This window comes from Gekko japonicus, unplaced genomic scaffold, assembly GCF_001447785.1.
Source record: "Gekko japonicus isolate JY-2015 unplaced genomic scaffold, Gekko_japonicus_V1.1 scaffold723, whole genome shotgun sequence".
In the NCBI taxonomy this organism is placed as follows: Eukaryota; Metazoa; Chordata; class Lepidosauria; order Squamata; family Gekkonidae; genus Gekko; species Gekko japonicus.
Window position 1 is genome coordinate 164,740 of NW_015165850.1, and position 11,193 is coordinate 175,932.

An 11,193-nucleotide genomic window follows, 5' to 3' on the forward strand; every position below is an offset into this window, starting at 1 on the left:
ATTTGAAGATTGTCTTTAATTGGGAACATTTTTTTAAAAAATAGACCACTTTATACCACATGTGCTTTGTGGATGTTTCAGGAGACAATATAAGAATATGTTGAGATGTATTTTATTGGAGTTATTTACTGAAGCAAATAGACCCAAAAAAGTGAGACAGATTTCACATATGCCACTTAATTAACATAAGAACATAAGAGAAGCCAATGCTGGATGGGCCATTGGCCTGATCCAGCATTGGCTTCTCTAATGTTCTTATGTTAATATGCTTTTTAAAATTTTATTTATATTTACATTTATATCCCGCCCTCCCCGCCATTCGGCAGGCTCAGGGCAGCTAACGACATATAAAAATACATTAAAATTTCATTAAAACTGTCAGTCAATATAAAACCATACAACTTATATTAAAAGATGGCAAATCTCCCCTGCTGTTAATATCAAGTCCAAAAGACAGAAGTACAGTTTTAAATGCACTTGTCCCAGATTTTTAAATCAGTTGATGAATATAAGCATTCTAGTCCTCCAGCCACCATTTTTAACCATTCTTAAATGTGCACATTTGGGGATTGGTCTTTTCCCCCCCAAATTTACCTTGCCTCCCAAAGTATGGAAATATGCGGGGGAGGGCTTATCAAATTCACCAGACCCTATGACTATCATCACCCTATCTCTCCACTACCCCACCACTTTGGCAAGCTCACGGAAGCCTTGTGATTGATATAGGAAATCTTAATTTATCCACCTTTCCCCTTTGCTGCTGCTGCTGCTGCTGCTGTTGCTCTATTAAGAGAAAGGAGAATTTTTGGTTTTAGTTTCCGTCAGTACTGGTGTGCACAATAATACTTTAATTTGTAAAAAATAAAGTGACAGGGCATCATTAAAAAAATACTGATTTTGCCCATTTCACTGGAGATCAGAGATGGGAACAGTGAAGGAAAAGCAGTGGGGTGGGTTCAGAGGATGCCTGTGAGACTGCATCCATGTCCAGTGGTAGGAAAGTATGGACCAGCATCTGATAAGGGTATTGGGAGAATATTTTCTCTGGGACTAGCTGAACTAACTGAAGATATGATAATTAAAGCAAGAAAACATTAAGTAACTTGTGAACCATGGTAATGTGCATTAACTGAAGCAGAGGATAATTTTCAAGTGGTAATTAGACTACTTTAAAATGCTTCTGTGGTTTCAGCCTGCACTTTTAACTCTTTTGATGAGTAAATTTGTTAAGAAAAGAATTATAATGCTGACCAATTTTTATTTAATACATACAGTTTTAGTAAGAAAGCAAATTGATTTGTTCCAGGTCTGATTTCTGAAAGCCTATGGAGAAATATACCTCCACAACCACATTTTCCTTGAGGATCATGTCCATTCAGTGATATAACATCCCATTAGAAAAGTTGGTTACAGTTTCTACTAATTAGGGTTTCTGCCTGTCCATTATTTAGCCAGACAAGTAAAGGTTATGAAAATGTATAGTTGGTGTCCAGAGTGATTTCCTATCTGAATGCTCAGAATCTGGGATTAGCTCTGGAAAGGAGCAGATAGCGAGGGCAGCGGTTTCCCTTCTCTGACCAGCCTTTCCTTGGCTCAGTCTCCTGGCAGGATTCATGCTTTTGCCACTCAGGTCTGTTTGGAAGCCTGCAGAAGGAAAAAGAGAAAAGAATGGAGAAGATTGGTGAGGACAATATTTTCCCTCATCTCATCCTTCTGTTATAACTTGAAATACCTCAAAATTGTATTAACATTGCTACACTTGGCAGCCTAAGTATGTGCCCAGAAGAAAACAAAGAGAAGGCGCAATAGTACTTGCCCCAAAAGTAAAGTGGAGGGGGAAATGCTTCCCAAAGCAATGTGCTTCCTTCCAAGCAAAGTATGTTTCTTCTCCAGGCTGGCTGCATATTAAAAATATAATGATGAATTGGACAGAAGATCCATTGGCTCATGCTTTCAAGTGCAGTTCAAAGGCAGCAACACTCACATATCATCTTCCCTGGCATCTGGTATTCAAAGGACAGTCACACAGACTTACTTAGTTATTAGGTTAATGGTTGTTGATGGACTTATCCTCCATGACTTGTGACATTCTTTTTAAAAGCCATCTCAGAATCTGTCTACATTACATGACAACATATGTAACAAATCTCCAAAGGCTGCTTCTGTTAGGGAAATGTAGCTTGGTGGAGGAGAGGGTATGATTTTCATTGAAGAAGCAGACGGGAGAGGTCCCACATCCCAACGACTACTTTTCTGCCACAACTTCTCTCCCAACCCCCAGCTTTCCCAGTAGGTTGACATTCAGGACACTTGGCTCCAAAGATGGCGAGGCTACCGCTGATAAATGTTTTAAGGCTGTTAATGGCATTTGCAGAAAGCACACAAGAGAAAACCTTAAGCTCACAGACACAGGAACAGACAGATTTGGGGTAGGGGAGCTTCTAGTTTCCTAGAGCCCCACCCAATATCACATACCTTTATATACCTTCCAGCCCTATCTATGCATGGAACCTACGACTCCCAGCCATACAGACAGTCCTAAAGGGTCCTTATGTAATTTGGCGCCATAGCTTGCTAGAATTGTATAGATTCTGCATACAAGTGGTGGTGGAGAGTGCCATCAAGTCACAGCTGACTTATGGCAACCCCATGGGGTTTTCAAAGCAAGAGAAGTTCAGAGGTGGTTTGCCATTGCCTGCCTTCACATCATGACCCTGGTGTTCCTTGAAGGTCTCCCATTCAAATACTAGCCAGGGCCAACCATGCTTAGCTTCTAAGATCTGACAAGATCAGGGAAGCCTGTGCATACAAGTATTCATGTTAAATTCTTGGTTATGCACACCCTTGATAAAGGGTGCACTCAAACACGTACATGCTCCTAAAACAATGTACAATGCATTCCCAAACAGAATTACATCTTTCTAAGCCCACTGACTTCAATGTATAACTCTGTTTAGGATTGCATTGGTAGTGCTATAGCTAATCAGAAGTGACTGGAAGGAGGACCATAGCCTCATTCAGGTGACAGCACTCATGCTGCAAGATGCCTTTTTGCCTGGCCCCTTCATCCCATACAGCCACACTCATACAACAATGCTCATTAGAATGCTTGCCATTGTCTGCTGTCTGTTCGTCTAGGAGACCTTGTTATCCCTTTCCCAAACACACACGTAATAGTATCAATATTTGGTTAATTATACCAGCAGGGGAAGTAAGTAGGACAGTAAGCTGTTGGAACTTTCCCTTCACCATTGCTAATGCTTCAGTGGCCCTGCCAAGGACAGCATTCAGACCCTCAGCCCGGATGTGGTAGTGAGTTCAGGGGACCCTCTCAGAAAGTGACCTATAAGACATCTGATTTGAATAACAAGGGTAGTTGTGTTCCCTGGCCGCTTCTTATCACAAGAACAGAAAAATAGATGAAACAGTCATAGCTTTTATGAAACAGCAGCAGTTGTAGAGTGAATTTTCACTACACAGAAGAATTTGAGTTGCCAGTTTTTTCTTTATACTTTAGATGTATGGGGGGGGGGATGGTATAGTATAGCCCAATCTCATCATATCTCAGAAGCTAAGCAAGGTCAGTACCTGATGGGAGACCACTAAGGAAGACTTTGCAGAGGAAAGCAATGGCAAACCACGTCTGCTTAATCAATTGCCTTGAAAACCCTGTGGGGTTACCATAAGTCAGCTGCAACTTGATGCCACTTTACACACAAAGTGGGCAGAGGAGCAACAGGCCTCATTTTCCCCAGCACTTCAACTGTAAAGGACTGTCCAGAACCCATGGTCATGACACCATTTTTTTCTCTCTCAGCCCCTAGAACATGGCAGAACAGTTCTCATCGAGCCATCAGACTCCCCTCACATCAAGAAGTAGAAGACTGAATTGAAGGTATCTGCCTCATTCCTTGTCACATGGCCAACAGACACTCCTCCCATAGAGAAATGGAGGTTGAAAATATAGCTTCTGTTACCGTCCACAGCCTTTTATTCATCATCATATTACAGAAGGTCCAGTGGAAAGTACTTAGGAAACTGAGGCATGGCAGGGCTACAATTTGAACTTCTGAAAAAAATCTGCCATTGGACTAAGGTTGCCAACCTCCAGGTGGCACCTGGAGTTCCCCCAGAATTACAACTGGTCTCCAGACAACAGACATCGGTTCCCCTAGAGAAAATGGCTGCTTTGGGGGGTGGACTGTATAGCATTATACAGAGGATTCTCCCTTTCCCAAACCCCACCGTTCACAAGCTCCACCTCCAAATCGTCAGGAATTGCCCAACCCAGAGTTGGCAACTCTACATTTGATCCAGTTGGAATAATTTCACATGGGCACATATACTGGGGCGCTTGAGAGAGTACATGCTGCAACTGCCCTTGGTTACAAGGATGGTGCTTGTTTTTCATCTGACTAACTTGCCCTGCATCAGAAGCCAGAGCAAGACTAGACAGTGTACAGCAGAGAAGAGCCTTCAGCAACATGTAGGAATACTCAGGCAGTACCTCTTGATATAAAAATAGAAACAGCTAAATGTACTATTCTGTCCCTATTGTTGTCTGTTAAATGTTTGAGGGTATGAAGAAGCTGTAAGTCATGGCCAGAGCTGCAACAGCAAATCATTCTGGAAATGCATTAGCAGAAGGGGGGGGGGGTATTTTAAAAAATGGACGATTTGCCCTGCCGGGGTTGCTAGCCTCCAGGGGGAAGCTGCCTTGACCTGGATAGCCCAGGATAGCCTGATCTTGTCAGATCTTGGAAGCTAAGCAGGGTTGGCTCCGGTTAATATTTGTATGGGAGACCACCGAGGAAGACCAGGGTCTCTATGCAGAGGGAGTGGCAAACCACCTCTGATCATCTCTTGTCTTGAAAACCCTACAGTGGCTGCCATAAGTCTGCTGCAACTTGATGGCAAAAACAAAACAAAAACAAAGCGAGAAACTGGGGAAGGGGCAAGAATCAGGCACTGATGACTACAATTTGACAATAGTTTTTTTCCATTAATGGTTACAGGGTGGTGAATCAATTCATGGCATATGACAAGTGATAAAAATGTTAAAAACCTAATGGTAGCAAGAAACAAGCCCCATTTTGTATAATGCTTCAATAGTAAACTATTCAGACACTGCTTACTAAACAGTTTGGGGGGTGCTGAATCCATTCCTTATGTCTGGCAATCCGAATCTAAAATAGTCAATCTTTAAATTGCCAAAAATGGATTGTAAGTATTACCACATAATTCTATTTACAATTGAACTCATGAATGTAGGGACCACATTTCCAAACAGTCTGCCTCCTCACTTTGAAGTCATACAAGAGGAGCGCTTCCCTTCAGAGAGATGGAGGGAGAAGCTGGAGAGGGAGGTGAAAGCAAGCTGAGACTGAAGAAAGAACGCAGCCTGGAAGTAAGTGAGTGCAAATGGGTCTAGGATTATTGTTCTTGAGTTTCGTAGAGCTAGTGAAGCACCAGTGGGAAAGCAGAGATGGAGGGAAAATCATTATTAATGGATTGTAGAAGAAGAGCATTTATTTCCACTGGTTGCTAGGAAAGCCCTAGAGCATGTTAGTGCATATTTGGGCAGAGAGCACTCTGTAAGCAATGGCTCCTGTAAGAAGAACTGAAATGCCATCAAAATTTATTCATAGTAGATTTATATGCTTTACATACAACAGCATTGATATCAGCAAAACCAGACTGGATGGCAAAAGCAGCTTTCATGGCAGGTTGGCAAAGAGGTTTAGAAGTCACTGAGCTAAAGAAATGCAAACCTTCAACTAGGACAAACTTACAGTCACAGATGTCATGGAGGAACTTTTACCTACAGCAGTTATAGATGGAAAATCACAACCTTCAGTCAATTACACACCAAAATGGAGTGTTTTAATGAATTTATAGATGACAATGCCACATCAGTACAAGCTATTGCTATAGATATAGCATGCCTCATCAAGCAACAGAGTAAAGTGGGAATTAAAAACAGGTCGGGAGCCCTTCAGTTACACAAACAGGAGAATTTACTCTGAAGTGACAAGTACTGGTTGCATGGCCAAGCCCATTCTAAATACAGAGGCCCAGAAATAGAGACCTATTCCAACAACAGTTACTCAGTATTTTTTTTTTGTTTCCATGTTGATAAAACAATGTTCTGTAAAATCATGGAGCAGAAATAAGCAAAGAAACAACATCGAGATTTCCTGATTGTTCAGTTTGGTTGCCTGCAAACACACCTGAACTCTGAAAGTCATATGGAAACTATTGTCTTCTGGACTACTAGAGTCAAGGTTGTCATGAGTCAGCCAGGGCTCAGTGACAGTGAGGACTCCTCAGGAGAAAAGGATTCCTTGGGAAAAGAGGAGCCCCGTGTAGCCAACCTTGAGTCAACAGAAGCTAACCAGCAGGAAACTGAGCTGCAGTTGGCTGTCAGGATTCACAGCCAACAACTGGTGCAGAGCCACCAACACCCTCCAGCCCTGGTTCAGCAAATGAACCTCATTTAGTCATTCCCAGCACACCAGTATCACTGACACCCTTAGAGTGCTGAGAACAGAGTTACAGACAAGATGGCAAAGTGCACGTCGCCTGACCTGGTGCCAGCTGCTTGCTGATAACAAAGATGAGTAGTTGCAGGATTGCTTTTGAACAGCAGGTTGCAAGCATGACCCTTAGTTGTGTGGCTATAAAATCAGCCAAGAGAAGCTGTTAGGTGTGGATGCAACAACTCTGCCTTGCCTGATTCTTGGAACCTGATTTTGGACTGAACAACTCTTCCTTGCCTGACTTCTGGAACACTGACTTTAGACTGAACAATTCTGCTTGGCCTGACTTCTGGAACTCTGACCTTGGACTAAACAACCCTGCCTTGCCAGACCTCTGGCACCTGATACTCAGAGCCAGTCTCCCTTGTGGCAGCCTAAGACATCCAAAATGCTCCAAAAAGCAATGGGGGGGAGGGGGTGTCAGATTTCCTGTGGTAGGGTGAAATAGGCAAAAATCTTCCCTTCTTGTAGGTGAGGTCCAAACCATAAGGTTGAGGGGAGGTTTCTCTGTTTTATGGCTAGAGCCAGTTTGGTGTAGTAGTTACGTGCGCAGACTCTAATCTGGTAGAATCAGGTTTGATTCCCCATGTTGTGTCCACTGACCGCCACCGGAGGTCAGCGCATATACCCGAGCTTCAGTCTGGGTAGACAATGGGGACTAGGATCCTAGTCCCTCCACTGGGGAACCAATGGGAGCCATGGCGGGAGATTCAAACCCACCAATGGTGACCAAGGGGTGGTCCCCTGGTGTGTATATAGTTGGCCTGCCGGCCGTTTGTCCGCATGTCTTGTTGTGTGCCTAATAAAGCGTGCTATGCACCACGTCGTTGTCTGTCGTTGATCCATGCGGCTTCCCACTACACAATACCCCACTCCTCCACTTGCAGCTGCTGGATGACCTTGGGCAAGCCATTGTTCTGTCAGAGCTGTCCTTGAAAGAGCAGTTCTCTCAAAGCTCTCTCAGCCCCACCTACCTCACAGGGTGTCTGTTGTGGGGAGGGGGAGGGGGAGGGGAAGGGGAAGAGAAAGGAGTTTGTAAACTGCTCTGAGACTCCAAGTGAAGGGCGGGGTATACATCCAATCTCCTCCTCCTCCTCCTTCTTCCTCTTCTTCTTGATAAGATTAGGCAGGGTCCTCTGTCTTTCTTATAGCCATGGATCAAACCATGTTTACTGACCCATAGAAAGACAGAGAGAAGCTGATACAAGCCTCAGTATGGCAGAGAGAAAAGGACAAACCAAAGTGGGGGATTATTGGCAACATCTGTCCCCTTATGCACACCTCCTGAGGCATACATATACTGAAACAGTCCAAAAGATAAGAGTTCAGGTTCAGTCTTGAAAGATACTTTTCACCCATTATAAAGAGCAAACCAAGGTCTGCCATCATGTCAGCCACTCCTGTCTATATGTCAAGCTTGCCTATGGGATACATGTTTGAAGAGGCCCTTGCTGTGATGATTACTCAAATACCAAACTGCTACAGCAAAAGACTGAGATTTGGTGGGAGATCCATTATAGGATCTCAGCAGTAGAAAGGAGTCCAGTAGCACCTTAAAGACTAACAAAATTTGTGGTAGGGTATGGCTACCCATCTTGAGGATCTCAGCAATTCTTCTTGATCAAAAGAACTTCTGTCAGTATTTAATAGCTAAAATAATGATTGGTGGGGATGTGGGGAAAAGGAGGTATTTTACTGGCTGACAGAATATAGTATATTCTTATCCAGTATAATACCCCTACAGTTAAAAACATAGGGATTTTCTTCCCAAAATGTATGTTTTCTAATGTGTTATTTGATGTATATGTTTTGTTTAATGTATGTTTTGTCACACAGTGATACAATTAGTAAAGACTAAAATCCACAGATTAAGTTTTATTGTATACTTTACCATAGTACCCAGGTATAAGAAATACTACTGATAAGAATCTGAATCTTTTCATGATTTTTTTGAAGCAGAGGTAGGCAACTTTTTATAATTAAAAAGCCAAACTATGTCAAAATTCAGAGCAAGAGACCAGGATAGAAATATACACTACTGATAATTGACATGTTGATTAATAATCCATGAAGTTCTGCATTCCAGACACTGGTTGCTGTGAGCCCTTTTTCAAGAAACAGCACACACAAGGTCCCACAATAAATAATATCCTGGGATTTGGGCTGGGTTGTCATAACACACAGATAACTCTCAGCTCTATTTTGTGTTTCTGGCTGATCCCAGGGAGGCTGTAGAAACCCTGAACTGGTGCCTGGAGACAGTTTTGGAGTAGATACAGGCTGATGGGCTGATAAACTGAAGTGTAGTCCCAACAAGGCAGAAGAGCTACTGGTGAGTGGAAGGCCTGACCCAGGATTTAAGATATCACCTAGGATTGCCTACCTGCAGGTGGGATCTGGCAATCTCCCGGAGTTACAGCTCATCTCTAGACCATGGAGATCACTTCCCCTGGAGAAAATAGCTGCATTGGAGGGTAAACTCTATGGCATTATACCTTGCTAAGGTCCCTCCCCAGACTCTACCTCTCAAATCTTAAGGAATTTCTCAACCTGGAGTTGGCAGCCCTAGGTACCCATTGTGGATGGGATTGCACTTCCAGGTCTGTAGTCTGGATGTGCTCTTGGACCCAGGCCTACTGCTGGATAAGTAGGTGGCAGCTGTGGCCAGGAGTGCCTTTTACCAGCTTCGACTAGTTAGCCATCTGCTGCCTTTCCTGGGCAGAAAGGATCTGGCCACTGTGGTGCATGCCCTGGTTGCGTCTAGATCCACTCTATGTGGAGCTGCCATTGAAAGCTGTTTGGAAACTTCAACTGGTACAGAATGCTGCAGCCAGGATGTTGCCTGGAGTGGGCCAGAAGGACCATGTCACTCCTGTCTTGGCCTATCTGTACTGGATGCCAATCTGTTTCTGGGCACATTCAAGAGGCTGGTGTTGACCTTTAAAGCCCTATATGGTTTGGGACCAACATACCCAAAGAATTATCTAGTCAGGCCCGTAGCCAGGATTTTTTAAGTCAGGGGGCATTTAAATTTCTTAGGGGGCACTGGCTAATCAATTTAATCCAGGGGAGAAGGCTGTGACACCCTGGGCTAGATGGGAAGTCAGGGCGCCTTGCCAGCAAGTTGAGGGGCCTGGCCCCGAGATGCCCCACTGTAGCTACGGGCCTGTATCTAGTCCCTTATGACTCTGTCCAACCACTACAGTCAACTTCTGAGGCCCTGCTTTGGGTGCCCCTACCGCCTGGGATTAGATGGGTTGCAACTGGCAGAAGGCCTCCTCAGTCATGGCACCAAAACTCTAGAACTCTCTCCCTAGGGAGACTCATCTGCCATCTCCCACCAGTAGGTGAAGACTTTTTTTGTTTAATTTGGTGTTCCCTCAGCAATCCCTCCTCAATTTTCTCCTTACTGTTTTTATGCTTTTGTATGTATTTTAGCTCTGGTTTCAGTTGTTTTAATGATGTGTTTCTGGGGTTTTTTAGTGGTTTTTAAGATGTTATTTTATTATGTTTGTTAGCTGCCTTGATGACCCTCATGAAAGCAGAAAGGCGATGCACAAATTTTTGTAAAATAAAATAAATAAATATACACAGGAACACCCAGTACAACTGTTTTAGTGCACTGGCATAAATCTGTGCATGGTTTGCACTCAGATGAGTGGCAACTATTCACCTCTATCATTTTCCTTTCTCTAAAGCATCTCTAAGAAGCCCTTTAGTCCCATAAGAAGCTTTGCCTGTCATTCCCTTCATATACTGATTATTCTAGCATTTTACCGATGCCTCCAATATACCTTAAAGATTTCATTTCCTTTTCTAAAGAGCCTTATTTAGTTCTCTGCTGAGCCACATTTCGCTATGGAGCCATAGGTTGCAGACCCTCATTTGAAGGCAGAGTTATGAATCCATTAACTGGGGAGAACTGAGCTGGCTAAGAGCTGTAATGTGCTAAACACTACATTGCCTTTCTATATCCCATCCAAAAAGAGGCTATTATTTCACACATGTTCAAAATCAATTATAAGAAGGAACCTGAAATCATCTAAATTACTGTGTCCTTATTTTTACCTCTGTGATGACTGCAAATGTCTTGCAAAACAGAATGCACTTACTTGACAGCATCCACTTTTTCTAGTTTAATATTCCTAGCAGTAACTACACCAACAATTCCTCCACTTGCAGAATCAACAAGTTATGCTTTGGAGGCACACTGCAAAGCAAACAATCAAGACACAAGGCTATTTTTCCTTTCTATTTTCCCTTCCTTTACAACCTTTCCTCTTAGGATTTCTAAAGGCTCGTGTTATTACATGTAAGGCTGAAAAATTCCCTAATGTCTGATATAATTTTACACCTGTCAGGGCTCTTTTTGTAGAAAAAGCCCAGCAGGAACTCATTAGCATAACAGGCCACACCCAACAGCAGAAATTTATTAGCATATAAGGTCACACCCCTGACAACGCAGATCTGCCCTCACAGAGGAAGGAGAGCTTGTACCTGAATAAACCTTGGTCTTAAAGGTGCCACTGGACTATTTTGGATTGCTAGCTATGGGGGGGACATGCAGATCTAGGAAGGAAGGAAGGAAGGAAGGAAGGAAGGAAGGAAGGAAGGAAGGAAGGAAGGAAGGAAGGAAGCAAGGAAGGAAGGAAGG